Raw genomic sequence first — 22,695 nt, 5'->3', positions numbered from 1 at the left:
AAAGCAGGAAATCAGAGAAAGGAGGTAGGTAGGCCAGCCTTAATGTTATAGCCACCTCCAAAATAGACCCAAAGATGTGACTGAAGTTTGGAGGAAAAATGGCTGGAAATAGTTCCCTTTCCAATATCTAGTTAGTTGCTTGGAGATTAGGGTAATAGGAACTTTGAGTCCCTATTCTACTTGCTCCATTCCTCCATTGTCTTCAGAGTATAGCTAGTTTCCTAATCTGTCCTCTCCACTTCTCTGATTTAAGTGATAGCTCAACACTAATCTTTTTCTCTCCAAACTCCTGCTCTTCCCTCAGGATGTAATGCCAAAGAAACTGAGCAAGACAGAGATTAGAGACCAATTCAAATTAGTTTATTAAATGGAGAGAAATACTGGGACCAATGGATCCATGTTGATCCCAGGGCTAGACGAGACTATCATCTCAAAGAGTCTAGCCTCGAATCACAGGGTAGCAAGCTTTTTATGGAATAACAAGAACAATGATATAATGGAGGGACCTAGGTGGGGAATAACCTAATGGAGGGAGGTTACTGATATTCTAATGACATCTAAAATGGATAAACCTTTATCTTGTTAAACATTAAGGAATATCTATAAAACCTTTATCTCAAACATTGAGAAGGAAAGGTTATAATCTAAGGCAGAATAACTAAACAGGACAATTGGAGGAACTGGGTCACCACATTAAAAGGGAACTTTGGCATAACAATGAAGGGTTACTTTTTATGAAACATAAACTGGCTTCCTTTCTCCTCTCCTCCACCTGCAGGTGTAGGAGAAATTGGGATGATCTTTTTAGAGGGGGGATCAGCTCAGATGTAGAACGTTTGCTTAGTGGGTAAGTGCGAGTAGGGTCAATGCTCACATCCTCCCGTTTTGATTTCTTTCACATTTAGTAGGGAGTGGCTAAAGGGCAGAGACTTTCTAGTCTCCAACTTCCCCTTCATTCTTATAACAGCAATGTCAGTCAGGATAGAATATCTGATTTCTTTTCTCCAGGAAGCAGGGCAGTAATTCACCATCATCTTGTGGGAACTTTTTGCTGAGAACTGCAAAGATGAGCAAACTTGAGAGTTTTTTCACTCACTTTTCACTCATGTCCATTGAAATAGATTGTTTGGGCCAGTAAAAGAATTTATAAATTCACTGGTTTGTTTCCAGTTTGAGGTTGCTGTTGGGATTCAATTATTTGTCCCAAATCCTCTTGTACTACAATAACTAAAACTTTAAGTACAAGAAGGAGTTATTAGGACTTCCTTATATCATTTTGTAAAACATTGAAATCCTTCCCACCCAAATCAATTGTGACTTTTAGCTCTCTTTCTCTACTCTGTTTCTCTTGTGGGCCAAGGACAAAAAGAAAGGGCCTGAAAAAGAAATGGAGAAATAATGGGAGGACAAGACTCAAAGATTAGGTCTAATATCAATCGTTCTTCACCAGGTTCTTAGTTGTGTTTCTTGCCTCAGAAAGATTTGCCACTTGTACGAAACTACTTCTCTCCCCATCTGGGAGAAAGTGAACTTGTTAGGGAGCTATGTGAGATGGGGGATTAGCTCAAGTGGTAGGGCATGTGAGTAGTGGGATCGATGCCTGCATCCTCCAATATTGATTATACAAAAAGCAGTGTAAGCAATTCATTTTTACACAGAGTAATGTGATTCATTTTTATACAAAGCAGTGTGAGTAATTCATTCTCTGAATTGAGAGCTAAGTGGAATATAATCATATTTCATATTACACTGCTGAGATACACAGTCAAACTGACCACCTTTCTTTTCATTGGGGGATCACATCTTCACCATCTCATGGAAACTGTTAGCATCCTATAGGAACTGTTCTTGATGAAAACTGTATAAGACAATAAGAGAAAATGTTGGGTCTCACCCATGATGATTGAAATCGATCAGTTGAGCCATTACTAGAGTGAACTTTTTATAGTTCACTGGTTGGTTTCCATATCTTTGCTGTTGATATTTGATTATAGGTTTTAGTTTTAGTTTTTTGTTTTGTTTGCTTTTACAGCAGTGCTGTTGTATCTTCCTTCCTATGATAGCTTCTTTTTTGAGGGATGGGGGTGTTCTGCTGGTTCTACTCACTTCAGATCTTGCATCAGTTTGTGTGGGACGTAAAAGACCTATACTCAAAATGACTATTCAGAGATCACTCAAAGTAGAAAGCAGAAAATTGTTTATTAGAGAATCTCATGAGAAGTGGGTGGTCCAGCCATGAGCAAAAAAGGAAAGTGAAAGTACAGCAGGAGAGCTGAAGAATCAGTGAATACACACAGCTTTTATAGATTTTACCAGAAATTACATCACAAATTAGAGAGCATTGAGAGGTGTGGGGCATATAATTGGTTTTGCTACCAGGAAAGATTGGAGTGGAAGGTTTCAGTTTCCCTGAAATCACCTGATTTCTAGGAAACAGAAACTTGGGCCTTCAGGCTTTAGATAATCAAGCTGATAGTAGTCAAGCTAATAGACTAAATATTGATAAATGTCAAATAAATGTCACTGAGAAATGTCACTGACTACTGTTAAGTAAATATGTGTGCATATATTATGCTTATGCAGGACACAGGGAAATAACAAACAAGGTGGGGTTCATATAATACTCATCTTGTAAGTTCTTCATCTTTTCATCTCACACAAGTTTAAGTAAATCTTTCCAGGTTTTTCTGAAATCATCTTGCTTTTCATTTCTTATCATACAATAATATTCCATCACAATCATATACCATAGCTTGCTCAGCCATTTCCTGTTGATGGGCAGTCCCTTGATTTCCAACTCTTAGTCATCACAGAAAGAGCTGCTATAAATACCAAACATCCTTCTGATATGTACATTTTTTGTAACGCCTCATTGATTTTCTCTGCTTTCTGTTGTTCATTTTATTTTGCATCTCTATTATGTCCCATTCATATTCCTCTAGTCTCATGCTTTTTTATTAAGCCCATTGATATATGTCAGTCTTACTATTTAAAGGTCTGGAGATGCTTATCAACCCTATCATCATTTAGCTTGAGAACTATGATGGCCATTTCTTGGACATTAGGCAGACTGAATATTCATATGATAGAGGAGAAGTCTAAACCACTACACAAATTAGTTTTTGGATATGAGCATCAGTTTTTCCTTCTCCCAAAGATTAGGTCTATTAGAGTAGGATGCAGCTTTTGAACAGATGCAAGGAATAGTTTGTGGGAATTTCAAAAATCAAGCAGGTCTTGGGCCTTGAACTCTTATTTCAAAATAAGCTCCAGCATTTGAGCCAAATATAGCTTTCTTTAGAAGAAAACCCACATTAGTCACATATTCTGATCACAGATATTTCCTTTCCTTTACCAACGTGTGACCTTCAAAGCTAAATTTCTAAGAATTTCAGGATATCAGAAGGCTAAGGATAGACTATTCACTGAGAAACATTGAAGACTTCAGGAAAATGGAAGCAGGAGATTCCAGAATGCTCTGGATAATTTACTTGGCAGTAAATTATTATGATCTTAGAGACAAACATAGCCTTTCTCCCACCCACCTTATTTTTGTTCTCAACCCAGTTTTCATTTATTATTCTCTTGAATGGCATTGTCAACCTGAAGCAGGTAGTGGCCCCTTTAAGAAACTGATTTGTGATCCTTTCAGATTGATTTGTGATTCAGATTACTCCCAGCCCCTCCTGGCTGATGCATTATTAATTTAGGAAACCTCCACCTTTGATTCACAAATCCTGGTCAAAAGCATCCCTTGAATTCCAATCAGAGATCCAGGCTTGTCCCAGCCCCCACTGGATCTGAGGCAACTTGGGACTCCGCCCACAGGCCCGCTTTACTAAATCTCTCATTATAAAAAGAGCCAAACTAAAATGCTCTCTTTGCAGAGGTTCCAAACGGGCCAGTCCTATGCTTGGCACGCCAAGGGACTCTGACCACTGAAATACTGTTTCCAGTGCCTTCTATCTTACTCTCACCTATTTCCTTAACCAGACTTTAACCTTACTTTCAGTTCCCATAATAAACCTCTTTTATCCATCTAGGTTTTCTGGTCTCTAAATTGCTTTACAGGGGACTTCTTGTGCCACCAGAAGGGAGTTCCCCAAAACTCCCCACCCTTGCGCTGAATCCACAGAGATTGCAGGGATCTCCATTTGACTCCCTGAACCCTGAACCTGCCACTAGACCTCATTTAACTCCCTGACCACCAGAAACCCTAATTTCATTTGGGTACTCCAAATCTAAACCTCATCAAATCCAAGCCTGATGAATCCCACTGACTGAAATTACCAAGTTTCCTTCCTATTACCTTGAACTCAGTTCCCAGAGAGCAATGTTAGACCTTTGAATGCTCATTGTCTGTCTGCTTCTGAACCACTGAATTCCATTGCCAGGGACTCTCTAGGGCATTTCTCCCCCCTAATTATTTTGGGAAGTTGGAAGCATTTCCTCAATTTTGAGAAATCTGAGATGCCAGTGAAGCAATGTTGAATTTTATTTTATTTTGAGAAGGTGAAATTGTGTGGGAGGAAACTCTTCAACCATCAGAAGAAATTTCTTGTGAACAATAATGCCATTCACTGGGGGTCAGAATTCCCTGCTTTCTTCCATTTTAGGGTTCAATTCTTGGTGACAGGGTCACACCACTGTCCCATCTCTACTCTTGTGATTAATTTTTTTTTAAAAAGAAATTTAATATTAAGGAATCACTACTGGACTCAGGGTCCCAGGACACTATATCCTTCTCCACTAAAGATTCCTTCTGTCCTATATCCAGACACTGGTCCATGTTGTTTCAGCCTGGTATAGTTGTGATTTCACCTAAACTTCATAAAGGAAAATTAAAATACCCTGAACATGCTTTCCTTTATCTCCCCAACAGGCTGGCTGACTCTTTTGCTTTCTTAGTCATACCTTTTAAAGGGGAGTGTTGTTATGTTCTCCATAGTCAGTATCTGGAGATTTCACGATCTCATGGTTACAACTTTTATCATGAGGACTTCCAAATCTCTGACTAGGGTCCTGATAGCTGTCAGAATTAATATTCCTTAAGCAGTGTGACTAGGACAATTTCCTTGTCAAGAAGGTTCAATAGCTTCCTGCACTTTCTGATAACATCTAATTTCTGTTTAACATTTAAAGCTTTTATACATTTGGCTCTTACTTATCTCTCTTGTTTATTGCAAATTACTTCCCCTACCAGCATTGTAGATCCAAAATGGCTGACTTAATGTTCCCCATCTGCTCCATCTCATTTCCTGCCCATAGCTGGATTGCTCTGTCTCCTCACCTCTGACACTTGGAATTCCTAAATCCCTTCAAGGAATAGCTCAAATGCTTCCCCCGAGAACCCTCTTCCCTCATATGTTTAGTACTTCTTTTCTTCTGCTATGTTATTTGGTATTTATTTTGTTTATAGTGCTAAAGTCTCACTATCTACAAGAAATGTTTTTCAATCCTCCTTAATTTTAGTACCTTCCCTTTGAAGTTACTCCCTATTTATCTTCTTTGTACATGGCTATTTGCATGTTGTTTCCCTTCTTTGGACCGTAAACTCCTCGAGGGCAGGGGAACTGTTTTTCTTTTTCTTATTTGTATTCCTAAGATTTAGTACAGTGCCTGACAGAGTGTAGATGCTTAATAAATGTGGATTGATTAAATTGGGAGTCAGTCAAAAAACACATATTAAATGCCTACCATGTGCCAGGTACTGTTCTGATCTCTAGGTATTCAAAAGAGAAAAAGAAAGACAGTTTTCCTGCCCTCAAGGAGCTTGTAGTCTAATAGGGAAAGACAACCCACAAAAGAAAACCGAAGGGGATGGGAGGGTGAGGAAGGTGGAAACTAGTACAGAAGCATGGTATAATCTAGAAGCTATTTCATGAAGTTGGTGAGAAATAAAAACTTTTTGAATTCTTCTTAAATAGAGGATTTGAGAGGAGTTATTTGCCAGTCCTCCAATTAGAGGGGCAGAAAGTAATGAAGAGGGTGAATATTAAAACTGATTAAATCTCACAGCATGATGAATTTAGTAGTGAAGAGATTTCCTGGGAGCATGATAACAATGAATCCAAATCTAAGGAGTGCAGTTGGTGGAAATGAAGGTTTAACAATTCCCTGAAGCCCCTACAGTGGATAGTTTTCTAGCAGAGAATTCAGAAAGAATTGGTCTTGATTTTGACAAATTTTAAATGACTCTAGTTGAGTTCTTATATCTTCTTGTACCTTGTGCCCTAGACAGCTCTCAAAGGGAGTAAATTCTAGAACATGTATCCCTATTTTAAGAGGAACTTCTTTAGTTGTTTCTTTTTTTAAATTTAAATTTAAATTTATTTTTAACACACATTGCTCTATGAGTCATGTTGGGAGAGATAAATCAGAGCAAAAGGGAAAAACCATGGGAGAGAGAAAAAAAACTGAAAAAAAGAATTGCACATAGCATGTGTTGATTTATATTCAGCCTCCTTAGTTCTTTTTCTGGATTCAGATGGCATTTTCTGTCCAAAGTCCAGTGGGATTGCTTTGGATCACTGAACCACTGAGAAAAACCAAGTCTTTCATAGTTGATCATGGCACATTTCTGCTGTTATTGTGTACAATGTATTAATGGTTCTGCTTGTTTCACTCAGCATCAGTCATGTAAATCTTTCCAGGCCTTTCCATAATCAGCTTGTTCATCATTTTTTATAGAAAAATAATATTCCATTCCCTTTATATGCCACAACTTGTTCAGCCATTCCCCAGCTGATGGGTATCTACTCATTTTCCAATTCTTTGCTACCACAAAAAGAGTTGCTACAGACATTTTTGCACATGTGGATCCTTTCCCCTCTTTTATGATTTCCTTGGGATACAGACCCAGGACTGGCACTGCTATGTTAAAGGATATGCCTTTTATAGCCTTTTGGGCATAATTCCAGATTGCCCTCCAGAATGGTTGGATTATTTCACAACTTGGTTGTTTCTTACATAAGTGTTTAGAGATACTTTTTAGGAGTGTGTGTGTGTGTGTGTGTGTGTGTGTTTCTTTTTCCATATTGAATATAATCTATCTAGGGAACTATTTACTTTTTTTCTTTTGTAATTTAACTGTCCTGATGTAATTCAAAGCTTCTCCCCATAGGAGACATTAATTCCTGATAGGAAGTGAAGCTAGAGATTGGGACCAGAGGCAAAAAACTACTGGGTTACAATTAGATCTATTTGTCCCTTTAAATATTTTCAATAAGGAGAAAATAACCATAAGATTCAAATTAAATGTCTCATCAATATTCATTAAAAGGAAAGTGAAGGGACTAAGCTATACATCCAAGCTTGACTCCCTTTCCATCCAGTCCCAGTTCACAATATTGACATTGAAAATATTTAGCAAATATCAAAAAGCCTATTTATCTAAATTGAGAGCAAAACAGAAATCAGAGAAAGTATACGTATGAGAATACATTCCAGATAACACAGATTGAATGAGCTTTCCCATTAGGATTGAGATGTCTCTGCTCAAGCAAGAGAGTCCTGGATCTTACCCAAGGGGAAAATTCTGCAAAGTCTCTAGTGTGGCAAGCTGGGGATAGGGACACAACAGGACTTCCGACTTCTCTAATATCAGCTTCTTCCCTGAGTCTTTCTTTCTTTTCAGCAATCTGAAAAGAGATTGACATCTTGCATCTTCTCTTTTTAAACTGGATGTCAGAGGAGCCTCAGATGTCCCTCTCTCATGCAGGATTGAGGCATTAAGTCATTCATCTCCACCAATGAGGAGAGAATCTCATATATTTGGCCTTGGAACCATGGTTATCCTTTGTATCACTTGCTCCAACTGTGGTTTGTGGCACACAGTAAATAGGTTCTTATTATATGCTTGCTGAATTAAATTCAATTTATTCTATTTTTGAATGCTAGACCCATATCACCAATGGTCTACGTGACATAATCATTTAGATAACCTTCAATTTCAAACCAAACTTCCCCAAATCATTGCAATTATTTACCCTTTCTACTCATACTTCATTTTTTTTATTTCACTCTTTTTCTCCATAGCACCACCATTCACCACCTCTCATTTCACTACTAGAGATATGGTGAGAGAAGAAAATTTAGCCAAAGACCCATTCTTGAAAGAACAGACACATTAAAGAATAGAGAAAGGTAATGTCTCAGAGGCAGAAAAAGGATGGATGATCAAAAGTGGTGGGATTAAAGGGGGATAATATCTGAAATCATGAATTCTGGAGACCTGGGAGACCCATCATTAGTATTGGAGTTGTAGCTGACTTTTGATTCTTCTCTTTTCTCATCTCTCATTTCTAATTCCCAGGATCTGCTAATTTAATTTCTCTCATTGTTCTGGAATCCATCCTTTCCTCAACAGTTCCACAACAATTACCTTAGTCAGAGCTTTATTTCTATCCCTTAGTCATTCTAGGAGCCTTTTATCAGGCCTTTCTTCTTGCTTTCCCTTGGTACCCAATCTGTTCTTCCAGCTGCTGTTAGAATAAGCTTTTTTTCCTCCTACTGTTAATATTTTATTTTAACATTCCTTTTTCAAATTTTGAGTTGCAAATTCTCTCTCTCCTTCTTCCTGTCTCCATCCAGAAGGCAAGCAATTTGACACATGTGTACTGGTGCAAACATTTCCATTTAAGTCATGCTGCGAAAGAAAACACAGACAAAAAAACCCAGGAAGAATAAGGTAATGAAAAAAGTATCTTTGATTTGTACTAAGGCTCCACCAGGTCTTTTGCTGGAGATGGACAACACTTATCCTCATAAGTCCTTCAGAGTTGTCTTGGATCATTGCATTGCTGAGACTAACAGCTAAGTTATTTATAGTGGATAACCATACAATATTGTTGTTACTGTAAACAATGATCTCCTGGTTCTGCTCATGTCATTTTGCATCAGTTCATGTAAGTCTTTCCAGGTTTTTTGGGGGAGCATCCTGCTCATCATTTCTCATAGCACAAGAGTGTTCTATCACAACCATAAGTGATTATGCTATTGGTGAGGATTAGAGAAGAATAAGATCTGAAATTATGAACTGTGGAGATCCAGGAGTCTCCCAGACTTGGTCTGCCACAGAATAACCTTTTTTACCTATGGAAAAGCTTTATTTTGCCTTTTCTTTAAAACTTTCTACAGCTTCCCATTAACTTTTACATTCAATCCTTCAGTAGCTTGAAACCAACTTAACTTTCTTGACTCACTTGTTTTTATTCCTTTTTTTACACATTTTATATTCCAATCAAACTCTGTGTATCTGTATATCTGTCTTTTCTGTGTCAAAACAGGTGCAATCTTTGGGGGGGAAAAAAAAACCCGAGGCCCCGCTGGGATTCGAACCCAGGATCTCCTGTTTACGAGACAGGTGCTTTTACCAACTAAGCCACGGAGCCACATAACTGCGTCCTTTTGGATCTGTAAAAGAGAGGAAATGTGGATGAAAGCAGCCTTTCTGTTCGCGTCCAATTTAGAGAAGCCGGCGGGGATCCTTTCCCATCTTTTCCTCCGGAATCATTCCGACTCCCTTTCTCCACTCCCTCCCGCCCTGAGCTGAAGGCTTGTCGAAAGACAATCTCACACCCAGAAGGAAGTAAACTATCGCTTGCGGATTCCATTTTTCCCTTTCGCCCTCTCGGTGAATAAACACAGTCTCGAGATTGGAAGGGATGTCGGAGGCAGCACAGACTGGCGCTTCCCCAGCTCCCCTGGCAAGTGCGAGCGCAGCTTCGGCTTGCACCTAGTTATTACACGCTGGGGTCTGCAGCCCCGTTGTACACTCCGAGAGACCCGAGCGGTTTTCGGAGACATCCCGGGCCTCGATGACCTCATCTGTAAAATGAAGAAACGGCGTTAGATAACCTTTTAACTTAGTGACTTAAATCCAGTCCCTCCTGGGCGGAGGGATGCGGCATCTACACGTGTAATTCATTTCATTTGGGGAGAATGCTCACGAACGGTCCCCCTTCTAAGCCTCTCTGCAACTTTCCCCTAGTGCTACGGGTCCTGGTCTCCGGGAATGTCTTGTCTTCCCTTCATTTCAAAGCTCTACAAATAGTTGAAGACAGCTGTCATGTCAAGGAGAGACAGAGGAAGCAGTAAGGACACAGGATTCCTAGTTAAAGGATACGGATTTCTATCTCTGCCCTGCCACCTGTTTAGTCTTCCATGAGCCTGAGTTTTAAGTAGTAAATAAGGAAAATTTTGGGTTGGACAGCTTCTACTGCTTTGTCCAATGCTACATCCTTTGCTTTCTTTTAAGCCTTCTGCCGGCAGAACATTTCCTCAGCAGGTCATCTTTTAGGATGGTTTCTTGTCCCCTTTCTCTCTGCTCCTTTTGTGGCTGTTTGTATCAACGTGTCTCAATACGTGGCAGCTAGAAATAAATGAACCATTTAAGAAGTGCATACACCAGTACAGATTACTATTGCATCCTGTGGTACTTTTTTTTTGGCTGCATTGTCAACACATTAGTGGGGACTCACACTTTTTTGAACTCCATCAAAATCTCATTTTTACATGAATTTTTAGCCAGGCCTTCTCCCATCTTATGCGAATGCAATTGATTGTTTTGGAGAAAGATGGTGTAAGTAGCCTGGTTAACTCTAATAATTCCTGATTGGCTTTATCCTTCCCATCACTTCTTTTTACAATCTACCCTCCATGTAACTGTTTAAATTATCTTTCTCTTGTTCAAAAAATTATGGGGAACTACCTGTGCATAATATATGGAATGAGAAAGATCTACAATACTCAAATTATGGGGAGGGACAGTGACAAACATTTCCCCTCCCTTTCTTTCTAGGAGTAAATTGAATATGCTTGTTGGATTATTTACTTACTTGAAGCCTTGTTTCCTTTCACTTCATCCACGTTTGAGGGCCCGGGAAGAGAGAAAACTCTAGAAGTTTCTTTTCCTATGTCTTCTCTATTGTTTTTAAGTCTTTAAAATATATTTTATTTTATATTTTATTGTTATAACAAAGTCCGAGAAAGAAATCATAAGCAGTTTGTTGCATCTTAATGTTCAGAAATATAGATGACAGCAAAGGAGAATTCTCCTTTAAAGAAGAGACTTTTTCTTCCTTCTTCTCTCCCTCCCTCTCTCCCTTTCTTCCTTCTTCCCTCTCTCTTTCTCTTCTTCCCTTTCTCTCTTTCTTTTTAGCTCCCTTTCTCTCTCTCTCCCTCTCTCTCTCTCTCCCTCTCTCCTTTCCTTCCTCCCTCCCCCCCTTCCTCCTCCTCCCTTTCTTTCTTTCTTCCTCCCTTCCTCCCTCCCTCCCTTCCTTCCTCCTTCCTTCCTTATTTCCTTCCTTCCTTCCTTTTTCTTCTTCCTTCCTCCTTCCTTTCTTTTTCTTCTTCCTTCCTTCCTTCTTTCTTTACTCTTTTTTCTTTTTCTTCTTCCTTCCTTCTTTCTTTCTTTTTCTTTTTCCTTCTTTCTTTCTTTACTCTTTTTCTTTCTTTCTTTTTCTTCTTCCTTCCTTCCTTTTTTCTTTATTTTCTTTCTTTGTTTTTCTTCTTCTTTCTTTCTTTCTTTTTCTCCTTTTCTTCTTCCTCCCTCCCTCCTTCCCTTCTTTCTTTCTCTCTCTCTCTCTCTTTCTTTCTCTTTTTCTTCTTATTTCCTTCCTTCCTTCCACTCAGCTCTACTATGGGTTGGAGGAGAGTTAATTAAAGTGGGAAGACTAATGTTAGACTTTCACAGATCTCCCAGAAATATCTGGGACCAAATTTAAACAAATATCCCTAGCAAATATATCCATTCTTTTAGGGGTAAGGATAGGGGTAGGAATCACTAGCTCAGAATGTTAGGCTAGAAGTAAGCTGTCATTTTTAATGTGAAAATGTAGAGATTTGGTTAATTCCTTGAAGAGCTTCAGGGTCAGCCAAAGTCAGGATAAATCAAAGTCCTTGCTCTTTAGGGGGAGGAGTAAAGGAGGCAAGCAAACTGCCATGAGGCTTGTCAAAAATCCATCCTGGATTCTGGAGTCTCCGAGTCTCCAGTCTCTCTCCTCCTTGTCCTGCCATCAAGTGACTCTGGCCTCTTCTTCCCCCCTCCCCCCCCAATCCTTGCCTAAGATTATTGTAACACCAAACATTCAGCAAGCACCAATGATGAGGAGAACCATTACCCAAATATATACTAATAGAGTCATTACCTCACATCGAATAGGTAATTGGCCTTAAGTGCTCAGTTGTCTGATTCAAGCACACCTTTTTGGAGTTTCAGCCCTCTACATGAGAGGTGTGGAAAACTCCTCATTTTTGCAGGTTTCTTGGATCCCAAATTCTAGTGAAGGGAGGATCAGGGAGAAGGAGTGAGGATACTACCTATGTATCAATACTTACTGCCTAATAGGGCTTTTCATAAGCTATTTGTAACCTAGCTTGTTTCAGGCCCCCTAACATTGCTCAGAAGCTATCCCAGGTGGTTAGGGAAGCAATCCCCATCATTTTACTCTGTCACTGTCACTCTACATCTGAGGTGTTGCATTTGGTAATGGTTGCCACATTAGGAAATATGTGGCTAACCTAGAGTGTCCAAAGGCGATGTGGAACAGAGGGGAAACTCGGGTGAGGAACAGAAGGCAGATGGAATCTTAGGATGTAGGGCTGTGAGAGTGCCTAAAGATCAACTACTCTAGCTCCTTCATTTTAGTATGATAAAATTGATGACCAAAGTGGAAAAGTCTCTACTTCCCATCGCTTGGCCCACTCAGCAAAATTGGGGTAGAGCTAGGGTGAAAACCCAGCTATTTTGGCTGAAATTTAATGCTCATATCCTCCATAGGGAGAGGCAAACTCAAAAGCAATGCTCATCTGCCTGCAATGACTAAAGAGCTGCCCCCGTTCAATCCTTAACACTTTGGATTTATTTATTTTTAATGGTTAAAGACCTAAATAGTTGTCTAGAAGTCTCTTCAGGATTTCACATTTATTAGCTCACAGGCCCAGTCATTTCTTTTGTTACTTTTGTTACCTGTTCACACTCTCTATATGCTGCTCTCCCTTACTATGAATAATTGTTTTCAGCTCTTTGGAATCTACCAAATTCCATGTCTTGCTGCCAATTAACAAAAATGTTAGAATATTGATAGTACAAATTTTTGTTTGTTTGTTTCTGGAAGAAACTTGGGATCATTATAAGACCTTTGAAATTTCCTGAAGGTAACTGAATCCACTCTGCTCTTGTATAATCTTGGATTCACTTTATCCATTTGTCTGTCTCAGACATTCATACTGATGGACAAAGATTTCTGAATGATTATAGATCTCTTCTGAGAGGCTCTGTAATGTCCTAAAGCTGTGGATAATAAGTAGCATGATGTCAGCTACAAAGAAGTGCATTTGGAAGACTTGATAATCTATTTAAGAAAATCCTCTTCAGTTTGGAATCTGTGCTAGATTTCCTGTCGTAATGTTCATATTTCTCCCTTTAAAAAACATGCTCTGATGTACATGATTAGGAATTTGTTAAAATCAGATCATTCTTTTCAATGTATATCAAATAATTATGTTATAGGGAGTGGAGTAACCTTGTTGAAAGAGAGCTTTTAAGGAAGCACAGTGGGACTTTGAATTCTCCATAATCCTAGTATTGTAAGATTGAAAATTGATTCTGATTGTATTTTGCTAAGACTTAATCAAGCCAGTTTAATATTCTCTTTCTTGGTTCTTTCCCTTGTAAACTTTACCTACCATCTACATTCCACAGAAACTTGGGTAAAGGTCAAGTTTGTGTTTTGTAATTACTTCCACCTTTTAAATTTTACCCATCTCCCACTTTCTAGAGAAATCTCAAAAATATTGTATCAACTCTAATTATTTGAAGACTACTTCCATTGCCTGACAACCTTTGTCTTTTAACATCAACCACATATCTTTACTGTGGATAAAGAGGTTTCAGAAGGGGAGATTCAAATAAAGTAATCTCAACTCTGATCATGTCATCAATGGCCAAACAGAAGAATACATGTCTTCGTAGCTTGCAATTTTACTCTGTCATCTTGTTAACTGCTATAAAATACTTTGTTATCCTTCACTTGGGTTTTTTGTATTATTGAGGTAGTCTTTGACCTACTTTGTTAGTAGATCCGAGCTCAACTAAATAAACAGATAGTGCTGAGAACTTTGTATATAATTTCAACTTAATTTTCAAATGTTAAAATAAAAATGGGAAACCACTAAATTATGTATAAGGATTCCTGCAAATTACATATTTTGATTTAAGAAACCACATATTAACATCATGTTATATTATATTTTATTTTATTTCACTAAACATTTCCCAATTGCATTTTAATCTGCTTAGTAGCAGAACTAGGGAATGTTGTGGGGCAGCTCAGAGGTATCGTGTTTGATACCTCTGCTCTACATCTTACAGTCAAATTTGTGATGGCAAATATTTAGTTTATTGTGAAATATGGATACCTTCTTTGCATGGTAGCAAGGTGTCCTAACGTAAATATAGTACTGGATCTGAAGCTTCAGACGTTTACTAGCTATGTGATCCTGGGCAGTTCACTCCCCAACTTTCTGCCTCAATATCTTCATCTGTTAAATGAGGATACCAGTTGTTCCAACCTCCTAGAATTGTTGTAAAATTGAAATAAAAATATTTGTAAAGCACTTTTAAAAGTGCTATGTAAACGTTGGCAGTTATTATTGTTATTATCATGATTATACAGCAGGTCAGGGAATTCTCTATAGTATATCACACATGAAGGCAAAGAAACACTGATGGGATATTTACTAGTAAACAGAAATGAAATTTACTTAGCCATATTGGGAAAAAAAAGTTAGTGAGGACATATGTAGCCTTAGTTAGGTTGAATATAATTTCTTTAACTTTGTGCCCATAATAGGCAGAAACCTGAAGGAGAAACTGGAACTTCTCATGGCTGTTTTGCATTTATGCAACCAGAAAGTTACATCAATGAACTAAACCTTTAATCTTTTGACTCCATGGAGTCTCTAGGTTGGATTCAATATCTTTTATGGAAATAAACTTATTGAAAAATAAGGGAAATGTCAGGGGAATATTGGTAAGTGTACTTCCAGCTATACATGTAAGAATAATTCTCATATAAATTTTAAATAGCAAATCAAATAGGTATATATGTACCTAATTGTTAATGTGCCCTCAGATTAATTTTTTTCTTTTGGTATGAATAAGATTCAATTAATAAGTTCCGATAAGATTTGTTGCCTGTCAGACATCCTGTGTATCTACACTTCAGGGCCTTCATAATTATTTTACCAATTTATTTACCAAATTTTACAAATTTCCTCTCTGTATATTTGGTATAATCTGCTTGCTTTTCCCAACTTTGTTTTCTTTAGTACCATTTTTAGTTTTTCTAAAAAGACATGGATTATGTTGTTAGCCCAAGTATGGCAGCTCCACTATACTTGATAGTTGAAAAAAAGTTTGTTATAAACTTTCCATTTTCCTCCTTTTGATTGTTTTCCTTGGATTTTAAACTAAAATTCCCTTGGGGTGACTTTGCTTAGTTAGATCACAATCCAAGTTGGCCTTTAGTCTCTGCTACTCTGTTGGCTGAAATTGGTAGACTGCTTGAATGCTCCAGTGCTGAGAGGAAATAGAGCAAAAGCCTGCTAGTTTATCCACACGAATATGGTGAACTCGAATAGCATAAATATCAATATGGTAAACTCTAGCAGCATAAAAAACTGCAGCTTGTATCAACAGGGGGTGAATCAGGCAGCTCTGAAAAATAGGACAAGTAAAACCTTCCCTGTTGATCACTATTGGGGTATTCCTGGATGATTACTGCACTTGCAGACTGGGTGAGATAGGTTGTCACAAACAAATAGATTTTACCTTCCATTGTTTCTCTCTAATTTATGAGGTAATACTAATCATACTCTCCCAGAATTCTTTGTTTTATAAGATTTTGCAAAAGAATTTCTATTCTAAACTGACACTGTTTGATGATCAATCTATCTCATTGACCAGTAAATCAAGTGTTTGCCGTCTACCATAATTTTAAGCCCTTCTAGTCTGTTATTTGTTACACATCTGTATAAAGTGACAAACAATGCTGATGGCCTTTTCTCATTTTTTTTTTATTACCAACATCTCAGCTCTGTCACTTAATCTCTTCTTTAGACTGAACAAATCCATTCTCCTATCTCGTACTCAGGTTTTTCATCTAGAAAACGAAGGGATGGGAGTGGGTAATCTGAGTTCCCTTACAGTTCTAAATCTGCCATCCTATAAAAGACATTATATACACACTGGATTAAAAAAATAAATTTCATTGATGCTTTTAGGTTTGACATTGCCATTATTTCTGGCTTTACCCTTTCTCCACTGCTACTTCTCCCCTTCCCCCCCAATTAACCCATTAGATTAGAAATCGCAAAGAACAAGATATTCAGATAGATTTTTAATTCCTATTCCTGGAGATTTAATTCACTTAAGTTAAAAAAAAAAGTAGCTGCTGGATTGTCACTGGTCCAGAACGCAGTAAAGACAAAATGAGTTGAACTGCACTTTTTCTAAGGGACCTTCCTCTCCCTACGATTAAAATGATGCTATGATTCCGGGGGGCGCCAGAGGCTCTTGAAGGAAAGAGGGAGAAATTACATGCAGCTCCTCCCGTGTGGCGGCTGAATTCTGTGGTTTTCAAAGTATCCCAGAAGGAGTAACATTGTGAAAGAACGTATTTCGGTACCAGATTCAGAAGTCCCCGCTGTTACTCGGTGATAGGAACAAGCTACGCGCTTTTCTAGGTCGACGCAAGACCGTTAATTACCTGGGCTCCGTGGCTTAGCTGGTTAAAGCGCCTGTCTAGTAAACAGGAGATCCTGGGTTCGAATCCCAGCGGGGCCTTTCTTTTCAAAACTTCCCATCCCCGATTCGCGGGCGGGCGGGGCCACTAAGAAATGATACATCTTGAATTCGGAAATCGTGGACAATAATTTAATCGCTTCACTCCTCCGACAAGGGCGCTTTGCGCTCCAACCCGGCTGGAACTCCAGACTGTCCGAGGATTCTTCCAACTGCGAGACTGAGCCCTTTAAGCTAGAGAGGAGGCGGGGGCACCCCCAGGCGCCCACCACTTTCTGCCTTTTAGCTTGGCCCTCCCGGTACCTGGGACCGACAGAAGGAGCAATTTCTTTCCTGGCTCCTTATCAAAGCAAAACAAGCGAGGAGCGCCTGAGGGGTTCCACGAGCCCACAACGGGGCTAAATGGGCTTCCGATTGTCTCCGTGGGCCAGGGAGGAAAGAGAATTTGCAATAGAAAGGTGTTATTCTTCTATTTTCCGCTAAGTGGCAGAAGGAAACCATTGCAGACCCCAGGAAAAGGGAGCCTGCTCCATAAATGGCCGCGTATTTTCAGGGCTCCCGATCTGACTTCTTGTCTGCATTAAACCTGGCAGCATCTTGTCTACCTTCCCTTGTCCTCCACGGCCTATTTTTGTCTCAGGGCAGGAGCAGGGACGCTCTCTAACCGTGCGTGAGTGCAGTGCCTCGTCCTTTTGTTCAAATGCATTCTATCCCCTAAATCCGGGAAATGTGTCCCAGCAAATGAAAATGACTCGGTTTTCCTCTTTTTACTTTACTTTTAAGTAATTACTCTAATTATTTAATTACTTTAAGTAGTACCTACCTCACGGCGTGGCGGTGAGGGTCAAGGGAGATAATTTATGTAAAATAGTCTTCAAATCTTACATTGTTATACAGTGGGATTATTAATCCTGGAGTTGAACATTGAGGTTCACGTAGAATTCAGTAGTGAGTGAAAGAAATAGTTATAACATAGACATTTTATATATATGCAGATGTATATATGTTTGTAGGCACGCGTGTGATTGTATATCACACAGAATGTATTATTAAATCCACAAGAATTATATATTATAGATTGCTATATATAATCAAATGTAATATACTGTTAACTTCCCAAGAATTATATGTAATATACGATTGTATTATATAGCATTATTGTAGGGAATTATGAGACTAAGGATCAACAAACACAAACATTCTAATACAGTGGAAATACAAACATTTTCCTTTTTTTTTTTCCTGAGGTAATTGGGGTTGAATGAAGTGCCCAGAGTCACACATCTAGGAAGTGTCAAATTTGAACTCAGGTCCTCCTGACTTCAGGGCTGGTGCACTTCACCACCCGGCAGCCCCCAAATTTTCTTTTTAATGAGAAAAAAAAGAATTACATAGCTTTCTGATTATTTCTGTTACATAAAGTTTTCAAAGTGTATGCTAAATTTTAAAATACAATAACAAAACCATCCTGTTTGTATACTCTCTCGATTTCTTTTTTGTTTTCTTTTGAATATTTTAGTGATGCTCTTTTTTGGGGATCTCTATCGCTAGTCCTCATTACTCCATTCCCAACTCCCCACCCTCCAAACTTGCCTTGTTACAAGTAAGTATAATTAAATAAAAAAGTATAATTAAAAATAAAATTAAATTAAATAAAAAAATAATTAAATAAAAAGTATAATTTAAAAAATTAAATAAAATAATAAAATAAAATAAAATAAAAATTAACCAGTTGTGAAATTATTTTTAACTCGGTACCTTTAGTGAACTATTTCTCTGCCCACAAGGTATCAGTATTCTAAAGAAATAATTACTATTTTTTTTGTGTGTTGATCAGATGTTCTGAAGCTCTTCAAAATTCATTTTCTTCTATGTTATTGTTGTCATTGTGTACACTATTCTCCTGACTCATTTTGCTCTGCTCATTCAAAGGTATTAAGAGTGTATCACATGGAGCAAATGTAGGAATGGATCTGTAGAAGTTACATACACTATCCATGGGAAACAAAGCAATCCCTGTGTATGACATGGTTACTGAACTGGTGAATCAGGAGAATGCTGTAGACATAATTACTTAGTTGCTAATCAGGTATTTGCTAAAATATCTATTATTATTTTTCTGGAAATGATAGAGCAAATCAGAGTGAATTAGGGATAGATCCAGACCTGGTTGAGTGGCTGGACTCAAATAATAATCAATTATAGTTCTTTGTCAACTTGGATGAAGATTACTAGTAGAGTGCCTTATAGATCTGCTCCACCTTATGCTGTTCAATTTTTTTTTTCAGTGACTTGGACAAAGGCATAAAATTTATCAAATTTTCAAATGACTGAGATCTGGGAAAGATAACTATTATATTGTATGACAGTAAGGATCTTTCCCAACCCAAATCTAATAAGAAATTTAATAGGCATAAACACATTTATTCTTGGATTAAAAATAAATCTATTTTGTTAGTGTAATATGGGGAGCATGATTAGGCAACAGTATATCTGAGAAAGATTTGGGGGTTTTAATGAGCTGCAAGTTCAATATTAATTAACAGTTTCACACTGCAAGACAAGAAAATGAATTCATGCATTAAAAAAGGCATAACTTCCAAGAATACAAAGGTGGCAGTCTCATCATGCTCTGCCCAAATTAGATTACTTTTATAATATTGTATTTAGTTCTGGGGTCCACATTTTAGGAAAGACTTTGATAAACTGGAAAGCATTCAGCAGTGTGCACCTTAGAGCATAAACCACTTTCAGATATTGCCATATGAGGAAATTTTTAAAAAAGGAATTGGACTTACTTAGCCTCCAGGAGAGAAAGCACATGAAAGAATGATAACTGTTTTCAAATACTTGAAAAGCTGTCATGTTTAAAAGGAATTCAACTTGTTTTGTTTGGCTCCAGAAGGCAGAACCAGGTTGGAAGAGTGGATGCTGCAGAGGCCAATTTAGCTTGATGTCGGAAGAACAAACACACTTCAAACGATTAGAATAGCCCAGAGGTTTTCCAAAGGCTGGTTCAGGAACTGTAATGTCTTCTTCTTTAGAAATCTCAATGCTGAGAGATCATTTGTCATGTGTTTTGTACTCAGGAATTTTTTTTTTCCCCAGCTATTGGTTTGACTAAATGGCTATCAAAGAGCTTGTTTAATTCTGAAATTCTAAGACTTGAAGTCTTGGAGTTATGTGGGATTTATCCTTCTCCCTCAAATCAAAATTCCGATTCGTAAATTGTATTTTTCTTACATTTTAAGCAAATTTTCTCACATTTCTTTCAATTTTCAGAACCCTAGATAATAGCTAATATTAGGGCCACTAGGTGGTGCAGTGGATAGAGTGCCAGGCTTGGAATCGGGAAGACTCATCTTCATGAATTGTTACCTTTGGCAAGTCACTTAATCCTATTTATCTCAGTTCCTTCATCTGTAAAATGAGCTGGAGGAGAAATGGAAAACCATTCCCCTATCTTTATCAAGAAAACCCCAAATGGGGTCAGAAAAAGTTAGATATGACTGAAAATGATTGAACAATAACAATTTTTATATTTTAAAAAATATAATACTCTGTGACAGGCACTGTGCAAGCACTTTACAATTATTACCTTGTTTTATTCTTACAACAAATCTGATTTTGTTTCCATGTTACAGATGAAGAAACAGAAGTAAACAGGTATTAAATGTCTTGCCTAGGGTATACAGCTAGGAAATGTTTGAGTCTTCCTGACTTCAGTCTAGACACTATCCATTGTACCACTTGGTTCACAATAGATTTTTGTTACAATAGATTTTTATCTTGTTTCTCCATCTTTACTCTCTTTCCACTTTATGATTGTATCCCACAAAAGTTTTCAGAGAAACTTCCTTAAACGTAGATATGACTGTAATTATTTTGCTCAAAAATCTTCAATAGCTCTTTATTGTTTTCTAAATAAAAGCCTAAAGAGCTTAGCTTGATTTACAGAGTCCTTTATGTTCTGGAGACTTCTTGCCTTTCTAGTCTTGTAACACTAAATTCTTCCACATGTTCTATCTTTTAGCCAAACTGAGCTATTCTTTGTCCCCTTGAACATGTCCTATTTTCTGCTTCTATGCCTTTGTTCAGACAGAGTATTGCCTAAACTTAGAATTTTCTTTCCCAGAGTTCTTCCCATATCTCTGGCGGACAAAATCAAAGTCTTTTCTGACCTTCATATATGGAAATTATATTCCTTTTGGAATTATCATAGATTTTAGAATGTCAGTGATATATTTATTTATTTTTAAAAAGTATTCTATTTTTCCAAATACATGCAAAGATACTTTTCAACATTCATCTTTGCAAAACCTTGTGTTTCAAAATTTTTTTTCCCCCTTTCTCACTCTCCATCCTCTCCAAGACAGCAAACAATCTGACCTAGGTTGAACATGTATAATTCTTCTAAACATATTTCCATTTGTCATACTGTGCAAGAAAATCAGATTAAAAGGAGACAAAGCATGCGAAAGAAAAAAAAAAAAACAATAAGGAAACAAACAACAACAAAAAAAGGCGAAAATTCTATCCACATTTAGTTTCCATAGTCCTCTCTCTGGATGACACTTTCCACCACAATTCTATTGAAATTGCTTTGAATCACTTCACTGTTAAAAAGAGCCAAGTCCATCACAGTTGATGATGGATCATATAACATGAAAAATTTTAAATGTCTATTTTGTATTATAATTAAGGGGCTACATCTTACTTCTTCTACTGGACAGTGTCAGAAGTTTTGTTGTTTCATGCAAGGATCACTAGAATTGGGGTCTAAAAGTTTGGGTTAATTGTGTTCCATGATGTACTAGTTGTATAATTGTGGGCAGTTAACTAGATAGCTCCATGGCACAGTGGATAGAGTGCTAGCCCTGGAGTCAGAAGACCTGAATTTAATTCTGCTCTTAGACACTTACTGTGTGACTCTGTGCAAGTCACTTAACCCTATTTGCTTTAGTTCCTCATTTGTAAAATGAGCTGGAAAAGGAAATGGCAAATCACTCTCATGTCTTTACAAAGAAGTACTTTTCTTTGATACTGAAGATGCTGAAATACATGAAAATACCGAAATACTGAAATACAGTATCTTTAGCTTGGGACAATAATATTTATATAAATCATCAATTAGTTAAAAGGACTAAATGGAATACTATATATGATGTAGGCTTGTCAGATGGTGGCCTCTTCTTTCTCCCTCCCTCCAAAAGGAGAAGGAAATGTCACTAGGAATAGCCAGAGTGGATGGTAAATCCAAAAGGTAAGGCAGGTCAAGAGACATTAAAGGAATTGTTATCCAGTTTGTCCAATGGGGTTGTTTTCTTCCTCTCAGAATGTTACCCAAGGTTTGAGGTACTCTAAGGATTAGAATTTTTTCAAGGCCATAGCTCATTGACCTATACGTATGTAATTAAAAAAAAAAAAAAACTATCTGGTCAGAAGATACATTAGTTCAAGTAAAAGTTATTTCCTTAAATAGCATAGTAAATAAAATAACAAAAGTACTCCATGCATACCAGGTATGTAGCCTTCCATAGGTTATGATATGTTAATAATCCATAATATGATAATAATACTATATTATAATAATGTAATAATAAAGGAAAGGTATATATGACTAGGGGAAATGTCTGTATGATTAGAGACCATGACAAAATGTACACATAGGGAACTTATGAATGGCTATGGGATATAATATAACGTTATGTTCTCTGGTGATAGCTTCACATTGCTTTCAGTTACTTTCTATTGGGTATCACGTCTCCATTTTCTCTTGGGCGTATGGCTCTGTTGGTCTCATGTTTGCAAGGATCATTGCATTGATCATTGCTGCCACTAGATTCACCTTTTCAGAGCTACCTTCACCTCCAGTCTGCTAGGGTATA

General features: G+C 37.7%; 2 non-coding genes across 2 annotated transcripts; one reads left to right on the top strand and one right to left on the bottom strand.

Moving 5' to 3' along the window:
• Window positions 1–9,318: 9,318 nt before the first annotated feature.
• Window positions 9,319–9,392, bottom strand: TRNAT-CGU. The gene has a single exon. It is a non-coding gene; the product is annotated as a tRNA-Thr (tRNA).
• A 7,383-nt stretch (window positions 9,393–16,775) lies between these two features.
• Window positions 16,776–16,849, top strand: TRNAT-AGU. Its single transcript has one exon. It is a non-coding gene; the product is annotated as a tRNA-Thr (tRNA).
• The last annotated feature ends 5,846 nt before the right edge of the window (window positions 16,850–22,695 follow it).

The sequence above is a fragment of the Sarcophilus harrisii genome, chromosome 6, assembly GCF_902635505.1.
Source record: "Sarcophilus harrisii chromosome 6, mSarHar1.11, whole genome shotgun sequence".
NCBI classification, from domain to species: domain Eukaryota; kingdom Metazoa; phylum Chordata; class Mammalia; order Dasyuromorphia; family Dasyuridae; genus Sarcophilus; species Sarcophilus harrisii.
This window is presented reverse-complemented; position numbering and strand designations above follow the sequence as displayed.